Here is a 21702-nt window from a genome sequence, read left to right as displayed (position 1 = left end):
GGTATTGATAATCCAAGGAAGGACGAAATCCATTTGGAAGTCTAGACGGTTAGAGTAGAACTCAGGTTAAGCTAAACTGGGTTAAACATTACTTTCTTGATCTTTCAAAAGTATTGGTTTTCTAAAGTTTAGAGAGGAATGAAAATCAGATAAAAAGTCATGGGTAGCTCGGGATATAATGTAACACTGGTTTATATAGTGTAGATCATCAGATTTTTTTATGTCAAAAGATAAAAAAAGTCGCTGGATTTCGTACATCGGATCTCTCGAATACGCGCCGAGTGTGCTTTCAGATACACCACGAAGGCATGCTTAAAATAGGGAGAAACTACCTTATATACTCCTCCTTTTAAAGGGCGACTGGGAATGAAGGGACCCAGTCGGCAAATCCTGGTCGGAGACTCAGTGGAGCGGTGCTTTGGTACACCAGGGCACCTAGGCCGAAGGCCCTACCCCTTGTAGAACGTTTAGACATTTCGATTAATTAATACAATTATCCTTATTAATTAGATGGGTTTTTTTGTTTTTTGAATTTATACTAGAAGTTAGAAGTTTGTTTGAGTTAGCATAACTTCACTATATTCATTTATATAATTCTTTAATTTATTTTTTATTTTTTGCTTTTATATATATATATATATATAAAACCATATACAGTAAGACCCCGCTTAACGCTGTTTCGTTTAGCGCTGTTTCAGTTTAGCGCTCTTTTATTTCAACCCGGGGATTCCACGAAATCGCTCGCAGCATACGGGGATTCCCCGAAATATTATGCAGCGATAGGTTTCAAATACATATCCGAAAGAGTGTACTTGTATTTCTTGTTTGGTGCGGTATTGTACAGACATATTTTGAAGGGGTAAATGTGGAAGATGTCGAAGAAATAATTCAAGAAGCAGCGGCTAGTCTTTCTAATGATGAGCTCAAGGAATTAACTGAACAAGAAGAAAACAAAAATGTTGACAGCAGTGATTCAGAAGAAGAGCAAAAAGAACTTTCGATGGCGTTTGTAAAAAAGGAGTTTGTCTACCATAACTGAAATAATGGATCAATTCATTGAAAATGATCCGAATTTTGACAGGAGCTCAAAATTAAGGCGTGGTGTTAGAGATGCTCTATCCGTTTATGAAGAACTTTTAAGAGAACAACGCAAAAGAAAAAGGCAAACAACATTAGATGCTTTTGTCACAAAAAGGCAGAACACGGAAAACGCGGAAGGCTAACTAAATATGACTGACTTAGAATTTTATTTGTTTTTTTTTTAAGAATATTCGTTTTGTTATTTATATTTTGTTTTTATTTTTGCAAAAAATAATAATGTGGTATTAATTTGGGCTTTAAGAAATAAATGTTTGGTTTTATTTTTATTAAAAAAACATACTTTTTAAATTTAATACCTAACCAATTTCCTAGCCATCTTCCCCTAACCCCAATATTTACATGTAAAGATAGCCTCGTTTAGCGCTGTTTCGCATTACGCTCTACTTTGATGGAACGTATCCCCCGCGTTAAGCGGGGTCTTACTGTATATATATATATAGATATATATATATAATATTAATTATTATGAATTTCTTATAATTTCTTATTCTTAGCTGTAAAGAGCAGAAAGATACCGAGCTGGGTGTAGTTAATGGCAAGAGGTTAGACGTAAGGAAGTGCAAAAGTATTACAAGTGCCCTTGATCAGAGGAGTAAGACAGAGAGGATGTTGGTAAGATAAACAATTAATACATGAAATGAGATATGCAATACAGATTTAATAAATTTGATATGAAGGTACACAATTACTAATATTATACTGAATAAATGAAATGCATTACTATGCTATGCTTACAAAAAGAAAAAGAATTACATAATCCATTCATTGAGAATGGACAGTGGTAGTAGGAATTTTGATAGCAGGGTTGTTTATCATAAGTTGCCTATTGTAAAGTATTTTGGCAATTCTATAATAAAATGATTTGAGGGGGCGTACGCCCAGTTCCTCAAGAATTCTGTTGTTTCGAACATACCAGGGTGCATTAACAATTTGTCTCAGAGTGGAATTTTGTGCTATTTGCAGTTTGCCTCTGTAGCGATTACATCAATAGGCCCAGACAGGGCATGTATAGCATAGTAATGGACGCAAAATGGATTTATAAATTGAGTAGCTTGTTATCTATTGATAAAACATTGTTTCGAGCAATTAAGGGGAAGAGGTTTCATGACAAAGTTTTACTGAGGATCACCCCAAGGTAAGGGACTTGCTTGGCCCAGGGAATTAAGTTTCCATAGAGCAGTGGGTTTTTTTTTTAGTCCAAAGGGATTTGAATCCCGAAGGACTATTAGTTTTGTTTTGGCATTTTGCGTCGGACGGATAAATGTCGGTTCACTTTTCAAACTGTTGCCACAAAATGTTAGAGTCCTGCATTATATTTGAAGAAATTAAATAATGAAAAATCTGCATAAATGTATGTATATTTCTCGTATTGTGATAAAACAACGGTACATAGAGTCATCGAATTTTGAATGACGTAATCCTCCAACGAATATGAGCATGTGGAAGACCAAATTTGAAATTTGAAATTTGTTTTATGATCGATTTCCTATTTTTTAAAACTTTGACGAATTTTTGATTAACAAACTCAAGGATTTCAAAGCGAGCAATGGCAACGTTGTGCAGAAAAAACATTTTTATCTCCAGCGCGTGAGTCTCTGTATCGGAAATTCTAAAGATATGCTCGTTTTAAAACTATTTTGCGATATTGCTGTTGCACTGGATCTTATGGTTTAAGTGCGAGGAACATGATATTTAATAAAGAAAGGTAACACACAAAATGTTAAAAAACGCCCCTTTGGACGTAATTTAAAATCTGAAACATTTCAGTTTTTTTTTTAAATTTTTTTCTTCCTGGTGAAGAGTATCGCCTGCGTCTTATTTACGTTTACTTGAATTTTCCATTGCTCTAGCCAAGCCTCTAATGCCTGTATGTAATTTTGTAGATGTTGGATAGCTGAACCAGCAAAATTCACTTTGTGTGAGGATTGCTGTGTCATCTGCGTACATAGCCAGTGTTGTAGGGATGTCGTTCACGTAGATGTTGAAGTGGACTCCGGCCCTAATGGGATGTTTGGTGGAATTTGTACCAGAGACGTGAACGACAAAATTTCTACCTGTTAGGTAGGACTTGGTGATGTTTGTGATGTAACCTGGGAATCCCAGATTATGTATTTTGTAAACGAGTGCCTCCAGCCAAACTCTGTCGAAAGCTTTAGCTATGTCAATAAACAGTCCTCCAGTGACTTTGTTGGTTGTTAGACCTTCAGAAATCATCTCCACAACCCTATAGAGCTGGTTGGTTGCACCAAGTCCCTTCCTAAACCCGAACTGGCTTGGGATCAGAATGTCGTTATTTTCCAGGTGGTTGTTTATTCTTTGTAGTATCGTGGCGTCGAAGAGTTTGCATAATCTTGTGTAATCTAGCTTGCAGACAACTACACCACGAAGGCACGCTAAGAAGGCGTGAGAAATACGTTATAACAGCAGGGACGGATTAATTGAACCATGTTTAAAAAACTCTGATGTGGACACCACATGTCTTCTTTGCACGCTTACTAGATTATGTATATTTTTGCTGCACTTAATTTAAATTTATTTCCTCGAATATCATTATACATATATTTCTTATGCAATCAATTCAGCTCACAATTCGCGGCAAGGCAAAAATACATAAAAATTCAAAATATCTTCATCAAAAATTGTAAAATACAGAAAAACAGGAAACAATAAACAGAGTTAAAAAAACAGTTTTTACAATTAAAATTAGATATTCTACGCATAAACAAGCAATTCGGCCAGCGAGCAGGAACACTAATTCTTTTCGTGGAGAAAATTTGAAGTTTACTTTTGGTCCCACTCGGAAAAAAAGCATTGAAGTTGATGCACAAACTGAATTAATTCATTATTCTGCTAGTGTCTTCTGAGTTTCAAATGCCAACAAAATTGAAATTGTTAATAAATCTACAACTATTGCATGCAGATTAACTAAAGGCATAAAAACCGTAAGAGTAACATAAAGAAACATAATTCGATCGCTTTTAAAACGAAAATTTCACAGTTTACCGACATATAAGAATAAAAAAAAACAGAGCTCATACAGCCGTATAAGGTATGGGTGTATGTATACGTATGTACGCGTTTGGTGCAACAAAAATGTGAGGTGCACAACTAGATGTTACTCGGACATATTATTCCCATATACAAAATTTCAACGTTTTACGGCTAATCATTTTTGAGTTATGCGCTAAAAAGATGTCACTAAAAAGTCCCACTGAATCCATTTTAAATCTATTTTAGAACGTTTTAGAAAAAATAGTCCTTTATTCTGTCCGTACGTATGTCACGCAAAAAGTCCTTTAATTGAATTCTAGAGAGGTCAAAATGGATGTTATCGTTGATATATGATACCGGAAATTTTTCAAAATCACGATACTTCCTTTACGTGGCACAAGGAAGTAAAACGTTTTATTGCGGACTGATGGAAAAATTGTTATCATAACCGTGAGTGCCATTCAATACTTTCTAAGGAAACTACAAAAATAATAAATGCGTGAAATAACAGCAATTACAACTGATAAATTCGTAGCGTTTGGGATTATATTTTTTACAACATTACGTAATTTAATTGTACGCAATCTGGAATATGCACTGAAGTGACAGAAGTCATGGGATAGCAATATGCAAATATACAGATGGCAGTAGTATCGCGTAAAAAATGTATAAATGCGAAGTGCTTTGGCAGGGCTTTCATTTGTGTTCAAGTTATTCATGTGAAGAGGCTTTGACGTGATTATGGCCGCACGACGAGAATTAACAGACTTTGAACGCGGAATGGTAGTTGGAGCTAGACGCATGGGCCATTCCATTTCGGATATCGTTAGGGAATTCAACATTCCGAGATCCACAGTGTCAAGAGTGGGCCGAGAGTATCTAATTTCAGGCATAACATCCCACCATGGACAGCGCAGTGGCCGACCACCTGCACTTAACGACAGAGACCAGCGACGTCTGCGTAAAGTTGTCAATGTTCACAGACAAGCAACACTGCGTCAAATAACCGCAGAAATAAATGTGGGACGTACGAGGGACGTGTCCGATAGGACAGTGCGGCGAAATTTGTCTTCCTTGGGCTATGCCAGCAGAAGACCGACTCGAGTGCCTTTACTGACAGCACGACATCGCCTGCAGCGACTCTCGTGGGCTCGGGAGCATATCGGTTGGTCCCTAAACGAATGGAAATCCGTGGCTTGGTCAGATGAGTCACGATTTCAGTTGGTAAGAGCTGATGGTAGGGTTCGAGTGTGGCGTAGACCCCACGAAGCCATGGACCCAAGTTGTCAACAAGGTTTTCAAGCTGGTGGTGGTTCCATAATGGTCTGGACTGTTTTTACATGGCATGCACTCGGTCCTCTCGTGCAACTGAACCGATCATTGACTGGAAATGGATACCTTCAGCTACTTGGAGATCACTTACAGCCATTCATGGACTTCACGTAGTCAAACAAAGACGGGATTTTTATGGATGACAATGCGCCATGTCACCTGTCCACAAATGTTCGCGATTGGTTAGAAGAACATTCTGGACAATTCCATCGAATGATCTGGCCACCTAGATCGCCCGATATGAATCCCATCGAACATTTATGGGACATCATCGAGAGGTCAGTTCGTGCCCAAAACCCCGCACCGTCAACACTTTCACAATTATGGACGTCTATAGATGCAGCATGGCTCAATATTCCTGCAGGGGACTTCTAACTACTTGTTGAGTCCATGCCACGTCGAGTTGCTGCACTTCGCCGGGCAAAAGGAGGACCGACAAAATATTAGGAGGTATCCCATGGTTTTTGTCACTTCAGTGTATAAGCATTATATGATTAAAAAAAAAGATTTAATTGTTTTTTTTTCCTGAGAGTTTATGAACGGTTCAGAGACATGGTTCAGCGGTATGTCTAAAGTTGTTTTGTAAATGATACATTTTAAAGCCATTTATAACCTCATTTCTTCTTGTTTAACGGTAGTTATACTTTAGTTACTGAAAATGTGATTTTTCTGTTCTAAATGCTGATTTAATTAACTAATTGTGCTTATTATTCAGACTAAACTGCTTGAAAATACATATAAAGTGTTAATAGCACTTATCTCTTAATTATAATAGGCTATTTCTGTTTATTTTTTGTTTCTGTTTTATCTAACTGCCTTCTAATTGCCGTGATTTTGAGTCAGCCATGGGCTTCGTCCTCTGTTATTACCGATGTCATTCGGGAGTTGACTCTGTTACTTTTGTTACTATCAATTTCTATTACTTTTATAGTTTATGAAAATAGACGATCGAATAGAGCACAAGTCAAGAGATTGAAATAATTATTCTTAATGTCACAAATTTTCGCACGGCGAAACTTAAGCAAAAGGAAAGATTTACAGGTTCCTCATACCGTATTTAAGTACTACTTACAAAATTTCGTGATAGGATTTTCCCCAGAGCCAATCCACGATACGCAAAATATCTTCAAAGCCATTAATCATCTGCAGAAGTCCGTCTTCGTTTACAGATCGATGTCGAAGACGTTTGATAATAAGAAGAATCTTTCACCCTCCTCGTGACAGTTCTCTAACGCACCACAAACACGACACTTTACGTGCATGACGTCACTAAGTCCGATATTTTTCAAGGACTTCGATGAGAACCACGAAAAAGTAAGAGCGATCATTGCAAATAACTGCTTTCATCATTTTCCAGTAAACGTAGACATTCTACGTCTGGACACGATTTGGAGTTTCTTCTCCTACGCAAGACATGACAGCAGAATGCAGTAATGAAAAATTTGAGTATTCAATCTAGCTGAAATTTTGTGCTTTATATCTGGCAATTTTAGTTTACTTTTTAATACTTTCTTCTTTTTTTAGCGCTTTGTTTCCTTTTAGTTTTTTTCCTGCCTTCGCTATCTGTAAAACATATTACAAACCATTGTTATTATTCAGCGATTCATAAAATACTTCATTTGATCTCTATGCTATGAAAGTTGGTTGCTGTTGACAAAAGTAAATAATTTAAAAATTTTACCATTTTATCTATACTTCTTAACAATATTAGGTTTTTGGTTTGGTTTTATTAGATTACGGCAAAGCACTCGAGGGCTATCTGCTTTAAGGGAGGGATGCCTTCGTGGAGGACTTTCTAAGGGAAACTGGCTCGTATACACGTTACACATGGGGAAAACCACGAAAACGCCCATGTAGCCAGCCCGTTCGCGGGATTCGAACCTCGGACGAACTACGAGTGTTCAGCGACTTTACCACTCGGCCGCTGGTGGACTAACAATATTAGGGAACCAGTGTTATTTTATACAGCCACCCAGGCGGGAAAGTAGTTAGTGACTTTTGACTGCCATACCGAAAGGCCCGGGTTTGAATCCCGGAGAAGACATGGATGTAAACTGTCTGTCCCTTCATAGGAGGCAGCCTATTATGTGCCTCCATAATAAAGCGATCACCGTGTAAAGACATTAGGTATTTTGGAAGTAAAAGACGAGAAAAATGAGCAACGCCCTCGCAGGGATTGGAACCACGGACCTCTCGAATACGCGTCAAGCGTGCTGACCACTACACCACGAAGTCATGCTAAGAATGCGGAAGAATACCTTATATACTCCCCCTTTTAAAGAGCGACTGGGAATTAGGGGACCCAGTCGGGGATTAGGGGTCCCCTAATCCCCAGTCGCCAAATCCTGGTGGTGGAGAATCATCATCCACCACTTTTTTTACTTCGAGCGCCACTGTAGGGACATTAGGTATTTTGTAAGCAGAAGACGTGCAAAATGATCAATGCCCTTGACGAGACTCGAACCGCGGACCTCTCGAATAAGCGTCGAGCATGCTGACCACTGCACCACGAAGGCATAATAACAAGGCGGGAGGATCAAAAACAGAATAGCCCTTGATAAAATAGAGAAAATCTCAAGACACTGCCTAAGCAGAAACAACCGTGGATAATATTATAATGTTTCAAATGTTCAGAACTTAAAGCAGATAACCAGAATAACGCTTAGTGCCATGCGGTTATCAATATGTAAAAACTGTTATTAGTATATAATATTCAACCTTGTTACTCTGGAGTCTTCCCCTCCGTGATGGTATATAATTCCCTTTGGTTCACGTGATGGTATATAATTCCCTTTGGTCGAAAGCCATCATATCGGTGCACTCACTCACTCACTCACTCACCTTATAACCACTTTCTGCATTAACAGCCATCGCCTAGTGCCAGCCATTCGAAACAAATAATAATAATAAAGTTAAAAAAAACATTATTTTATATTAAAGCTTCATTAATAAAATACAAATCTAACATTCCATAATATGTCTAATTCCGCTTCTTGTGTAATAAAGATATATCAGGCTTATCGATGCGGTAAACGTGAAAACTCAACTTTACCCTCACTCTTAAGGAGCCACAGATCTTCCACTTGCTAGCTGAATGTGAGAATTTTATAACCACTAGCCAGAATTTTCAAAGCGGTAACCATGAAAAAATGCTCCTTTGCTGTAGTCCGAATCATTGATCTTTCAGTTGTTGGGAGGGTTGTTCTGTTTTATTTATCATCTAATGCTTATATATTCCAGATTATGTGTTATTAAATTACGTTATGTTATAAAAAACTAGCAAGTTCCATACACTATGACTTTAACTGTTGTCACTTTTGTTAATTCCACGCATATGTCTTTTCGTAGTTTAATTTCCATTGGCGCTTATGGTTATGATAACAATTTTTTCGCTTTTCAACGAACATTATTGTCAACATCTACAAATAAAATGGAAGGTTATTATAAGTATATATTAAATGGGTTCTTCTGAACATAAATTTAAGTCAAAATCTTTTTCAAACGATCATGCATTTTGATGCAAGATTTGTTTACAGCATGTTACACATCTAAAAAGAAATATTTGTCTGAGCTACCAACATTGAAATGCACTTTTTGAGTTTTAATTCTGTTAAACAGTAAATATATAATTTTATTATTGCCGCGAACTAGGATAGTGGTTAGCTACCCTGACTGACGTACCGAGAGAGAGAGAACGGAGGACGTGGGCACTATCCCTTCATCAAACGGTTAATTAGTATAGCACCACGTCCACCACTATCTATAGCACCCCTTCAAAATACATAATACCACCTGAAAGGTATTCAACGTGCACGACAAGACATACAATATAATATGTTACAGAGTTACAGATTAATATTCAAGATACATTACTGGTACATTACTGATACAAACATGACAGATGCTGAACTGATAAAAGGCTGATATAATACTAATATTAACACTGATTAATACTGCTACAGTACTGATGCATTGATATAACACTGAATATTATTACTGATTAAATGGGAATGATTTTGCATTAGTCGGTAAATAAATCCACGAAATAATACGTTACAGAGACTCAAAATATTGCGAATTAAAATATCACAAATGAATGTTCTACTGTTACATTTCTTGTACGTACTATTGTACTATCTATAGCACCCCTTCAAAGATACATAATGCCACCTGAAAGGTAATCAACGTGCACGACAAGACATACAATATAACATGTTACAGAGTTACAGATTAATAAAGACACATTACTGGTATATTACTGATGCAAATATGACAGATGCAGAACTGATTAAAGGCTGATATAATACTGGTACTGATATTAACACTGATTAATACTGCTACATTACTGATACATTGATATAAAACTGAATATTAATACTGTTGAAATGGGAATGATTTTGCACAAGTCGGTAAATAAATCCACGAAATTATACGTTACAGAGATCCCCCCCACCAAAAAAAAAAAAGAAAAAAGAAAAATGAGAATTAAAATATCATAGATCAATGTTCTACTGTTACATTACTTGTACATTACTGATGAAATATAACTGATACACTACTGATACAAGGCTGATATATTAGTGATACAATACTTTACTGATTGTAAGACTGTTTTTATTGCTCATGCGATATATGCATGAGCAAATATGCATATACAATACTTTACTAGTATTAATACTCATACAATACTTAACTGATATTAATACTCATACAATACGTTACTGATATTGATACTCATACAACACTTTTATTGGTATTAATACTCATTCAATACTGACTAATAGTGATTAATTGTAAATGGGAAATACTGACTGACGTACCGACGAGCTCGGGTTCGAATCCCGTAGATGGTATAGATGTTTGTAAATGTATAGTGTCTGTGCGGCTAGGGGACACTATAAATATGCGGCGAGCCGAAATTCTTCTCGAGAGGTTGCTGGCAAAGGAAGAGAGGTGGGAGACTCTGGGACCTGTCTCCGCGGGGTGGTCTCCATGAAAATTCGGGGTGGAACTGAGAAAAGTCGTACTATGTATGGTGCTCAAAGCTTTCGCTCCTTGCCACGAGAAATTTCGTGGTATTGTTCTGATGTTACTCTCAGACAAATAAAATAAGTCGCAAAAACATACATTTATTATTTGGCAAGAAAAAGGTTTTTATTATTATTATTTTAATTCATAGTAAAATTTCGCTTAACACCATTAATTAACATATAAAAGCTAGGCTAAATTGCACTAAGCGAATGCAATAAAAAAAATTCGCATTACAGTGCAACATCTCAGAAATGTATTTGCCATTAAAATTTTTTTTAACTTAAAAAAAAAAAAGTAAATATTCTTTTAAACAAAAACGAAAAATATTACAAAAACGTTCAAACTGCCCACTGCGTATATTGAGCCATACATCCACACTCCGTTGAATAGCTGACAACCCACGTTGCAGCAACATTGTGTCCACCACAGTATACGCAACATGAAAATGAGCAACTATCTGTAGTAACTAGGTTTCGATAGACCAATTCCTTCAATGTTTTCGAATTATTTTTCACATAATTCGAAACCATCTTATACGAAAGCAATGCCCTTGCAAGGAGTCGAACCACGGACCTCTCGAATACGCGTCGAGCGTGCTGACCACTACACCACGAAGTCATGCTAAGAATGCGGAAGAATACCTTATATACCCGCCTTTTAAAGAGTGACTGGGGATTAGGGGACACAGTCGCCAAATCCTGGTGGTGGAGAATCATCATCCACCACTTTTTATACTTCGGGCGCCTCTGTAGGGACATTAGGTATTTTGAAAGCAGAAGACGTGAAAAATTATCAATGCCCTCGACGAGACTCGATAGACCGATAGAGACTCGATAGAGGTTTCGATAGACCAATTCCTTCGATGTTTTCGAATTATTTTTCACATAATTCGAAACCATCTTATACGAAAGCAATGCCCTTGCAAGGACTCGAACCACGGACCTCTCGAATACGCGTCGAGCGTGCTGACCACTTCGATGTTTTCGTATAAGATGGTTTCGAATTATGTGAAAGTAATCTAAAAAAGTGTCCAGATCTAGCGATTGTGGTGACCATAAAACCGGACCAATACGTTCAATACAGCGGCTTCGACGCAGAGGTGACGGGGGGGGGGGGCATTTTAAACATCTTTATATGTAAACACATGCATATAGGATGTTCATGTTTCCAATTAAGTTTTTTTTTCCTTGCACTGGATATTGTTCTTACTTAGTAAGAACTTTTTCTCGTGAACAGAAGGCATTCACCATTTGTCAAAACGGTGATTTCTGATCATAACTGATGCTGATCAAAAAAGCAATTTTAGAACTCATTAGAATTTGACGGGACATTTAATAAATATGTACCAATAATAAAATATAGTACTAGTTAGTATATATTTTATTGCATATATAGTTATAATACAGTTACTATAGTATAGTAATAAAATATATACTAAAAACCACGATAACAATGTCAGTGACATCTGGGCTGCTATATCAAGTACGATACCCAAGGCAGTGGACTATTTTGTAACCAATATCTCGAACGTCCCTTAGTTACTAATCTCGGTGACGAAATTCGTGTCCTTGGTCCCGCAAAAGTAACGCACGTGCGCTCGCGTGACCAATTCGCCACACTCCGCGGCACGAGTTGGTTACGCTTTAAAAGTCGCGCTCCCACCCCCGAAAGCAAGTAAATCATAGTATTGAGAAAAACAAGTTTTCATCAAATAACTCTGATGCAAATCTGGTAATATATATACTATATAAAGAAAACGTTTGTGTATTTTTCCTCTAATAACTCAGTCACTACTATAGCTATCGTTGCCAAACTTTCTACGAAAATTGTCGACGTCCACTTTTTTTCAGAAAAAAAAAAAAAAAATAGCTAAAATCAGAGATATTAATTAAAAACTCGGAAAATCGATAATTTTCGCCCTCATTTTACCGAGTGGCAACAGTTTCGAAAGCTGGAGTAGAAAATATGCTTTCGAAAGTTGTTACCACCTCTGTTCGCTTTCAGATCCTAGAGTTTGTTAATAAAAGATCGTTGCGATCATACATTCTATGACGAATATTGCTCGTATAGCTGCCTTCTGTCCCCCCCCTAAAGTTCTGCCCACTTGTTCAGATTCATCCTGTACGTCTACTACAGCTACCAGAGATCTTCTGAAGAAGTGAAAAGTAAGACATTTATTAATTCAAAAATGTATTTATTTGGAAGTTGGAAAAGTCGACGTCCAAACAATAACACCTCGATACGCTAAGATGAAAACAGATTAATTATGAAAACAGATGTCTTAATTATGAAAACAGATGCCTGATCTTTTCAAAGACAGTTACATGCAGCATTTCAGCACTATATTCATGAAGATAAGAGTTCACTTTAAGCAACTCCTTGAAACCCAGACTTTGAAAGGTCGAGAAGGGATATGGACAGTCAAGTCTTCCGTTTGTAGTAGAAGTCTAAGAAGACCAAGACTGAACAAAAAAAGTGTACATATGTTACGGTGAAACACCGAAATCTGGAGAATGTCGACTTTCACCGGTGAATGTCAACATTCACATAGTCGCTTGGTGTGTGTCCGAAATATTTTCCAATTACTCTTATTTCTGACTTACACCGATGAATGTTGACATTCACCATGTACTAATGGTGAATGTTGAACATATAAGAATATTATAGTTTCTTCTCTGTAATTCAGTCGCGAAAAAACGCACTTGAGACTTAAAAAAAATATAAATAAATAATTCAAAATGAGAAAGAAAACTAATAGAAGTTAAAAACTCATTAAATTATATGATTCAAATCTTATTTATTGCAATAACTTAAATTATTATGACACTTTGAATTGCACAAGAGGCTCTTGCTATTACAACTGTATTTATTTGTGGAACATTACCTTTTGCAATGACAGCGTGTACATATAACTCCTCTGTTTTCGACTTACACAAGAGCATATCTGTGATTAGACTAGAAGAGAAACACGCTAATGTGACAATCAAAAACGTAAAAAACAACCTTGTATTTAGCGTAGGTATAATGAAACACTCAATCGATTTCGAGGGCAGCTAAAGGTCCCTCCTCATCAGGAGAAAGAAATACATAGAAAGAAGAAAATAGGAGAAGGAGTCACAGAAACACGTGGTCCTTATCAGTAAAAGTAGGCGGCCAGTGCAACTCTGATTAAAAATCCAGTTATAACCACGTGCAGTGCTGATAAGGACCACGTGTTTCTGCGACTCCTTCTCCTATTTTCTTCTTTCTATGTATTTCTTTCTCCTGATGAGGAGGGACCTTTAGCTGCCCTCGAAATCGATTGAGTGTTTCATTATACCTACGCTAAATACAAGGTTGTTTTTACGTTTTTGATATCTGTGATTTTCGACATACACCGGTGAGGGTCCGAATGTACAAGAATGTAATGAAATATTCAATCTTTCACCTACGTATTTGGTGAATGTTGATATTCTCCGGTGGAAGTCGACATTCTCCAATTTCGGTCTTTCACGGTAACGTATACATACTGTAGGTACATTTCTGCAAGAAACAAATCAATCGATTCGGAGAGATTTCAACACTCATGGTATTTTTAATATTCTCTGAACTTCTTTTATATTTCGCAATTTTTGACACGGTTTGAAAACGGATTAAAATTATTCCCATCATAGCTTAATCAGAGAAATGTATTCGTTCGCCTAAGCGGAAGCACACGATAGCGTGATACGGCAGATGCCATTTTTTAAAGAATATGCTGAGACAAGAAACGAAACTGATGATTAAGATAAATAAATAATATATTGTTGCTTTGTAGGGACATTAGGTATATTTTGAAAGCAGAAGTGATGAAAAATGAGCAACGCCCTCACCGGGAATCGAACCACGGACTTCTGGAATACGCACTTAGCATGCAGATCACTACACTACGAAGGCATGCTAAGAAGGTTGGAGAAATGCCTTATATACTCCCCCCCTTTAAAGAGTGACTGGGGTTTTTAGAGGACCCAGTCGCCAAATTCTGGGTGTGGAGAATCATCATCCACCACCCTTTTAGTTCGGGCGCCACATTAGTTCGGCCCACAGACATTAGGTACTTTTTTATAGCAGAAGTGATGAAAAATGAGCAACGCCCTGGCCGGAATTGAACCACAGACCTCCGAAATACGCTCCCAGCGTGCAGACCACTACACTACGACGAAGGCATGCTAAGAAGGCGGGAGAAATACTTTATATTTTAACATTAGATAAGATATTTACGCTTCAAATTTAATCAGAAAACTCGAAGATTTAAAAGAAACATATTGCTCCTCAGCAATGATAAATTCAAAGACTCAGCAAAGACTTTCAAATTTAATCAACAAACTTAGAGATTAAAAAGAAATGTGTCGCATCTACCTTAGATAAAATAATTTTATCTTCCACGAGTAATTGTGTTATTCGACAAATCACAAGACATTTCAATTTTTGCAGATTGAATCCGTGTATTACTTACTAGCAGCTTCGCTGCCAGCCTCCGTCTGGCTTTTAAATGTACCGGAAAAAGTGGCTGAAGGGAACACCAAACGTTAAATTTAAAAACTGCGTAGCCCACCAGCGGCCGAGCGGTAAAGTCGCTGAACACTGGTAGTTCGGTCCGAGGTTCGAATCCCGCGAACGGGCTGGCTGCATAGGTGTTTTCGTGGTTTTCCCCATGTGTAACGTGTATACGAGCCAGTTTCCCTTACAAGGTCCTCCACGAAGGCATCCCTCCCCTTAGGCAGATAGCCCTAGTGTGCTTTGCCATAATTAAATACACCAAAAAAAAATAAAAACTGCGTAGAATTTTACTCTGCAGAAAAACTTCATTAAAAAATATTACGTATAACAAAATTACAATAAAATAAGCAATATCCCTCAATACAAATATCAATTATCCTAATAAATAAATTAACCAACTTCTCTTTGCAAAATCGTAAGAACTCAAATGGTATAAAGGAGAGTTAAGAACTTTGTTTATTAAAAAAATCACTCAAAATTTTTCAATATCCTAAAAACAGTGAAATGAGCAATAAATAACATAAAAGAATACAAAAAAAAATCTGAAAAGCAAAGTATAATTAATGATATTTTATCTTATATTTTCAAGAGAAAAAAATTACCATGAAATAAGCTATATCCCTTAATACAAATATTAATTATCCTAATAAAAAAATTAACCAACTTTCCGTTGAAGGAAAAAAATCATGCAAAACTTTTCAATATCTTACAAACAGTGAAATAAGCAAAAAATAACATGAAAACCACTCAAAAAACATAACATTCCGCACAAAATTTTACTCTACAGAACAACTTTATCAAAAAAATCAATAAAAATGTATTATATATATATATATATATATATATATAAATGACAATGAAATATGCCAATCTCTTAAAAACAGGGACATAAGAAATACGATGTAAAATTGTTGCCAAACCCATATTTCTAAAAGAATGAAACTATTTAAAATGATGCGATTTCATCAAAAATCTATCAACAATAAGACAGGAAATTTGTTGAAAAAATCACATTTTTAAACATGTGAGATGTGAAAAGTGCATTCGGAAGCTTCATTTAAAATTTTTTTTAAAATACAAAATATTACCTTTTTTCCAAAATTCTTTTTATAAAAGCAGTCGCAAGGATGAAAGTTTAACGTGTCCAAAAATCAAAGAAAAATAAACTGTACATTTTTTTAAATAAACTTTTTTAGAAAAATCTCGTTGAATAGGTGTTAAACTCCCTTTGTTAAATAAATTCGTATTGAATCGATTTATTGAAACACGAAATTTATTTTAAGTTCGTAAAATAGCTAAGTGCCTACGTTTCATGACGATGTGAAAATGGAGTGTGTAGAGTAAAATCTCGCTTTCCTATAGCCCATTATGTCTCAAAATGACGCGATTTCGTCACAAAACATAAAATAAAAAAATCCTAATTCTAATTTCGAAAAAATCGCTTCGAGGTGCACTGGCTCTTGTCTAGATGCACCAACGTACCAAGTTTTGTAGCCGTGGGTCTATTAGCTTACGCGCAGCGCGAACGAAAGACACACACACAGACATACTCTTTCCTTTTATTATATGTAGAGATAACGAGCTATACTAGAAGCGAAGCATTTTAAAAGTTAATAAAAACACCATCTTATAATCTATCATCTTACTTCTTTCTCTAGAGATTTGCGACACGTACAAGAATTGAAACGTTACCTTGGCCTCGAATAATTTTGTTCACGCTGAAGCTGAAAATGTATTATTAAATTGTAGCGGCATTAGGTTGTTTCGAACCAAGAAAGATGAAAAATGAGCAACGACTTAGCTGGGACTCGAACCACGAACCTCTCGAATACGAATCGAGCGTACTGACCACTACACCACGAAGGCATCTTAAGAAGGTGGGAGAAATACCTTATATACCCCTTTTAAAGGGCGGTTGGATTTTAAGGACCCAATCGCCGAATCCTGGTGGTGAAGAATCATCATTTTCCCCTTTTAGTTCGGGCGCCACTGTAGAGATATTAAGTTATTTCGAAGCAGGAGAGTTGAAAAACGAGCAACGCCTTCGCCGGGACTCGAACCACAGACCTAAGTACCTTTCTCAAGTACTTTCTAAGAAGAAACTGGCTCGTGTTCAAGTTACGGTTGCAAAAAAATTGCAAAATGCTTTTGTATTTATGTGAAAAACTACAGAACAAAACATCTAATACTTCGATTAATACAATCGAATTAATTCGAATGGTCAAAAAAAAATTTATCTGAAATATTTTTAACTGTATATTTCGTCGGGAAGCGCCTTCATTTCGACATGTCGAAAATTTTTATAGATATGCGAATAATCGAATTTCCATTCTAAACAGTTTTTAGGAATATACAATCGAATATAAGCACTAATTAAGAGAATCGAAAATGAAACTGGAATCTTAAATCTTTAAGTTATAATCTAGAATTTCAAAGTATTAAGTTGTGCTATGAGAACTTCAAAGTGTTTAAGCCATTAAAAAAATTTTTTTTAAATATTCAAATTTCAAAACATCATAAAAACTGAAACTTTTCACTCTAATCTTTTGGACTTTTGGTTCAGTTAAGCACCTGAAATAGTTTTAAACTAAGTAGTTACGATAGGTGCATTATTTAAAGAATGTATCCTTATAAATGCAATGTGCAGAACTTAATATCTTGTACTTGAAATGAGGTGGCCAATCTAGAAAAGCCAAAGTGTCGGGAAAAAATTATTTTCTATGCTATTATTCCAAACCAAATTCGGAACATGAACAATCACATTACGGATAAGGAGATTTTTTTGCATTTGTTCAACAAAGAATAGACGGAATTCAAGACGGAATTGTGTACTTATTTTCACCGCATTCGGAATTCAAGACGGAATTGTGTACTTATTTTCACTGCATTGCCCAAGCAATGCAGTGAAAAAAAGTGCAACTAATATTGCAACCAATATTTCCTCTCAGTAAAATGGCAACGACTTTTGTTTTGCTGAGATAAAAAATTCGTTTAGTGAAAACAAAAATAACTTCTTAATTAAATTTTTAAGTGAGAGAAAGAATTCGAGTAATTTCTTTAATAACTAACGAGCAGTTTTAAGGGGGCTCATACACCTTAAACTCCTTATGAGCTTCGAATTATGTGACTGTTGCAAAGAATTGGGATAACTTATTTATTTTAAAAGCAATTCTTTTTATGGCTGACTACATAATATAGCTGCTTTCTGAAATCGTAATCAGAACGTTTTTGTTGCCACAAATATTTTTATAATTTAATCCGCTTTGTGACAAAAATTTTCGTCATGTTTCCACCTTGCGCGCACAGTTTAAATTTATCTGTTGCATTATTTATTTCCATAGTTTATATATAGCTTTTATAACATAAACTACTATAAACCAAAAGAACTGAGAATTTCATGTTAAATTTTTATTTTATTTGGAGTTGAGTTTATAAAATGTATTTTATTAAAAAAAATCTGTAATCTTTTCGTACATAAAATTTTTTAATATTAAAATATTCATCAGATTTTTGGTTTAGTTGGAAAATAGTGCCCGTATAAAGAATTCCATCAAATTTCAAGTATGTACCATTAGCCATTTTTAAAATATTATACGCGCGAGGGAGAAAGATGGCGAAAACTTTTGTCACAAAGTTGATTAAATTACAAATATATTTGTGGCAACACGAACTTTCTGGTTACTAGTTTCCAAAACAGCTATATTACGTAGTCAGCTGTAAAACGTTGGAGGTAATTACTTTTAAAATAAATAAAATATCTCAATTCTTGCAACAGTCACATAATTCGAAGCTCATAAGGGGTTTAAGGTGTTTGAGTTCCCTTAAGGAAGAAAGCGAGAATGTTTTAAAAAGTAGGTTTTAAAAAAAGAAAACACGAAGAACTCCAGTAATTGGTGTCATTATGTGGAGTAATTCGGGTTAAAAGAACTTTAGGAAAAAGCATTTTACTCAGGAAACAGCTAGGATTATTTATAGATATGAATGCAAATATATCTATCGGAGCAAACGAAGCAGAAGTGTTAAAATGTAAATCAAGTAAAAAATTTAATTTTTATTCGTATATTTTCATAGGAAAAATATTCGCAAAATGAACAGTTGCACGAAAGCATGAGGTTGCTGGGAAAAATTGCGACAGCACAAGCCCACATCGAAGTTAATTAAATGTTATTGTTTATACACAACATAATATTTACCCTTCCTTTTTTCCTGCCGTAAGTAAATATTTTAAAGAATGTTATCTATCTGTTTATTGAAAACAAAGTACTAAGTGCTTTATTACGTCGACAAAATAACGAACAGCTTAGTTTTGCAAATAAATAAACTGCTAGAAAATTTTCTAAAATATTTCAAATGAAAATAATAGCATAAAAATTACATTTTTTTCCCAAAGTGGAATTTTAAAACCTACTAAGAGTAAGACACGATTGTTCGTAGGATTACTAAATTACTAAATTGTTCCTGAAACCATGAGATTGCAAGCTACTGTTTTCAGTCACATGTTATAAAAAGGAAGAATTCCGAATAATTGCATTTTTTAGATATGTAGCAGATACGATAAGGCATTCAATGGCTTCCTGGTGGAGGACCTTTTTAAAACTTCTAATTTTATCTTTTAGTGCTTCATTGACACTGTCAAGCCTGTGCAGAGAAAGGACGGTTCTTGGAAACTTCAGACAGCTTAACGTTGGAAAAATAAAAACACTTTAAAAAAATTACAATCTGAAAGTTTAAAAATGTACAAAACTTAAATCAGTTACAAAAATTAGAGAAACGTTGCAATCTGATCTTCGCATTCAGTAACTTGAAATTCTTTTAAGCTAAACAACAAGAGTTTAATAGTTTAAAAATTAATCGCGGAAAATTCAAGATAGAGCGTAAATTCCTATATTTAAAACTAATAATATAAAAACATAAACTGCTATGATAGTATTTCTCTATAAATGAGAGCCACGTGGAAATGTTTGCAGTCTTGAATAAATAAAAGACTTTCGTTTTTTCGAGACAGAAAGTGAGCATTTATTTTACTGGCTCGTTCGTGAAAGGAGACTGAAAACAAATATTTCTCTCAAGCAACAAATTCTGTTTTTAGAAGATAAGAAATTCTATAAATTCTTTTAGTGAACTAGTATCTTCGAGATGGTAAGAATTTCACATTATTATACGAATGAAGAGAAGAGAGCGTACCTAGAGAGTTAAGCCCTCTTCTCAGTTTAGGACGACCCTGACCGTGATAGCCGTCGGTGGCTAATGCTAAGAATTTTTCTTGAACAAAGTGGTTTCCATTCTACTCTTCAGTGGTTACGATGATCACAAGCCCATGGTCGTACCTTTCTAATCAGTGATGACCCTTCTACTCTGAACGTAAACAAGAGTCATAGACACTTCACGTGAAGGTCACGGGTGGGGAACGGTTCAATAATCCCCTCATCTATCATATATCTGCTGTGCTCTGTAATATAATTCTAACACCGTCATGTTCGATTACTTTTTGAACATTAAAAAGTCCAACTGGCAAAAATGAACGATCCACAACAATCCACTTGAGTAAAGAATGCGTCTAATGCAACAGCTTGTGGTTTGATCTGCTGGGAGGTCATAACAGAATGCAGTCGATTTAAATGAGGGAGGGATGACGAAATGATGGAATTTACAAAGAAGATAACAGGAATCTCCACTCACCTCGAAACCAGATCAGTAGTCCTCCGTCATGGAACGTTTCCTCCGAGGAGTCGACAACCGCATCTACAGACAACCATCAAGATACGAGGATCCATTCGATACTGGATGGAGCACAGATGAAGCCTTGATGCGGGGGCGAGACAAACCGACTTCCGCCAATCGCTGCGAGGTGGCGGTTCGGCGCATGCGCTTCTCCTAATAGTTGAGTTCTCGTAGCTTTCTGGAGGCAGCAAGCAGGCCGTGAAAATTTTAAGAGGCTATTTTGCTGAGTTTAATTTGTCATGAAACCGGCCGAATGAGAATTTTTTCCCTTCCTCCCCCCCCCCTGAATTCAGTCCATTAATCTATCGGATTGCTCTTGCTGTGTCAATGCTAAACAACAAAAAAGAACACACATAGCCACATTCTTGTTTAAGGATTCCACATACAGTGCAAATCCATTATACGGACTCCAGTTAACCAAAGCTCAATTATCCAGATCCTTCGCTGTTTTCCAAGCATAATAAAAAGATAACAAAATGAAACAAAAAATAGAAATAATTTTTCTTCGAAGTTAGTAAAGACCATCGAACACTAATAATTTAATTCGACTTGGTGAAATTCTGATGAAAATGCTTCTATGTGACTGCTTTCATTGTTTCCCCTATGTGTAATGGAATTTCAACAAGATTCCCTGATAAAATCTCCTACGAAGATATCCCTTTCCTAGGCAGATTGCACTTTGGTGTGTTTTACTACTGCAAAATAAGTAAACGAACTGAAAAAGAAATTACATTTTTTTAAAAAATCCTGTTCTTTAAATTAGTCAAATTCTTGATATCAGAGACATTTCCAAATTTGGGGACGTAACGGTGCTCTTTTATAGGATTTGAAACTCGCTAGATGCATATTCGGGAGGTTCGGAGTTCGAATCTCGTCGAGGTCAATGCGGATTTCTTCAGTTTCCCGGCATCGAAAATTTTAAACAAGTGGAGCTTGAGGGATGGTGGTGGGTGGATGGTGGTGGATGGAAAGTGGTGGATGATAATTCGTCATTAAGATGATTTGGCG

General features: G+C 36.0%; 1 protein-coding gene across 2 annotated transcripts in view; it reads right to left on the bottom strand.

Moving 5' to 3' along the window:
- The window catches only part of LOC118196090 (sodium/potassium/calcium exchanger Nckx30C-like), a 326882-nt gene extending 306098 nt beyond the window's left edge, over positions 1–20784 (bottom strand). For both annotated transcript variants that reach the window (XM_035367485.2, XM_035367488.2), the window contains exon 1: positions 20653–20784. The gene's annotated coding sequence lies outside the window, so the exon portion shown is untranslated. The remainder of the gene's footprint in view (positions 1–20652) is intronic.
- Positions 20785–21702: the final 918 nt, after the last annotated feature.

The sequence above is a fragment of the Stegodyphus dumicola genome, chromosome 5 (assembly GCF_044657685.1).
Source record: "Stegodyphus dumicola isolate Sdum_Otavi_A_Nest chromosome 5, ASM4465768v1".
Classification (NCBI taxonomy): Eukaryota; Metazoa; Arthropoda; class Arachnida; order Araneae; family Eresidae; genus Stegodyphus; species Stegodyphus dumicola.
This window is presented reverse-complemented; position numbering and strand designations above follow the sequence as displayed.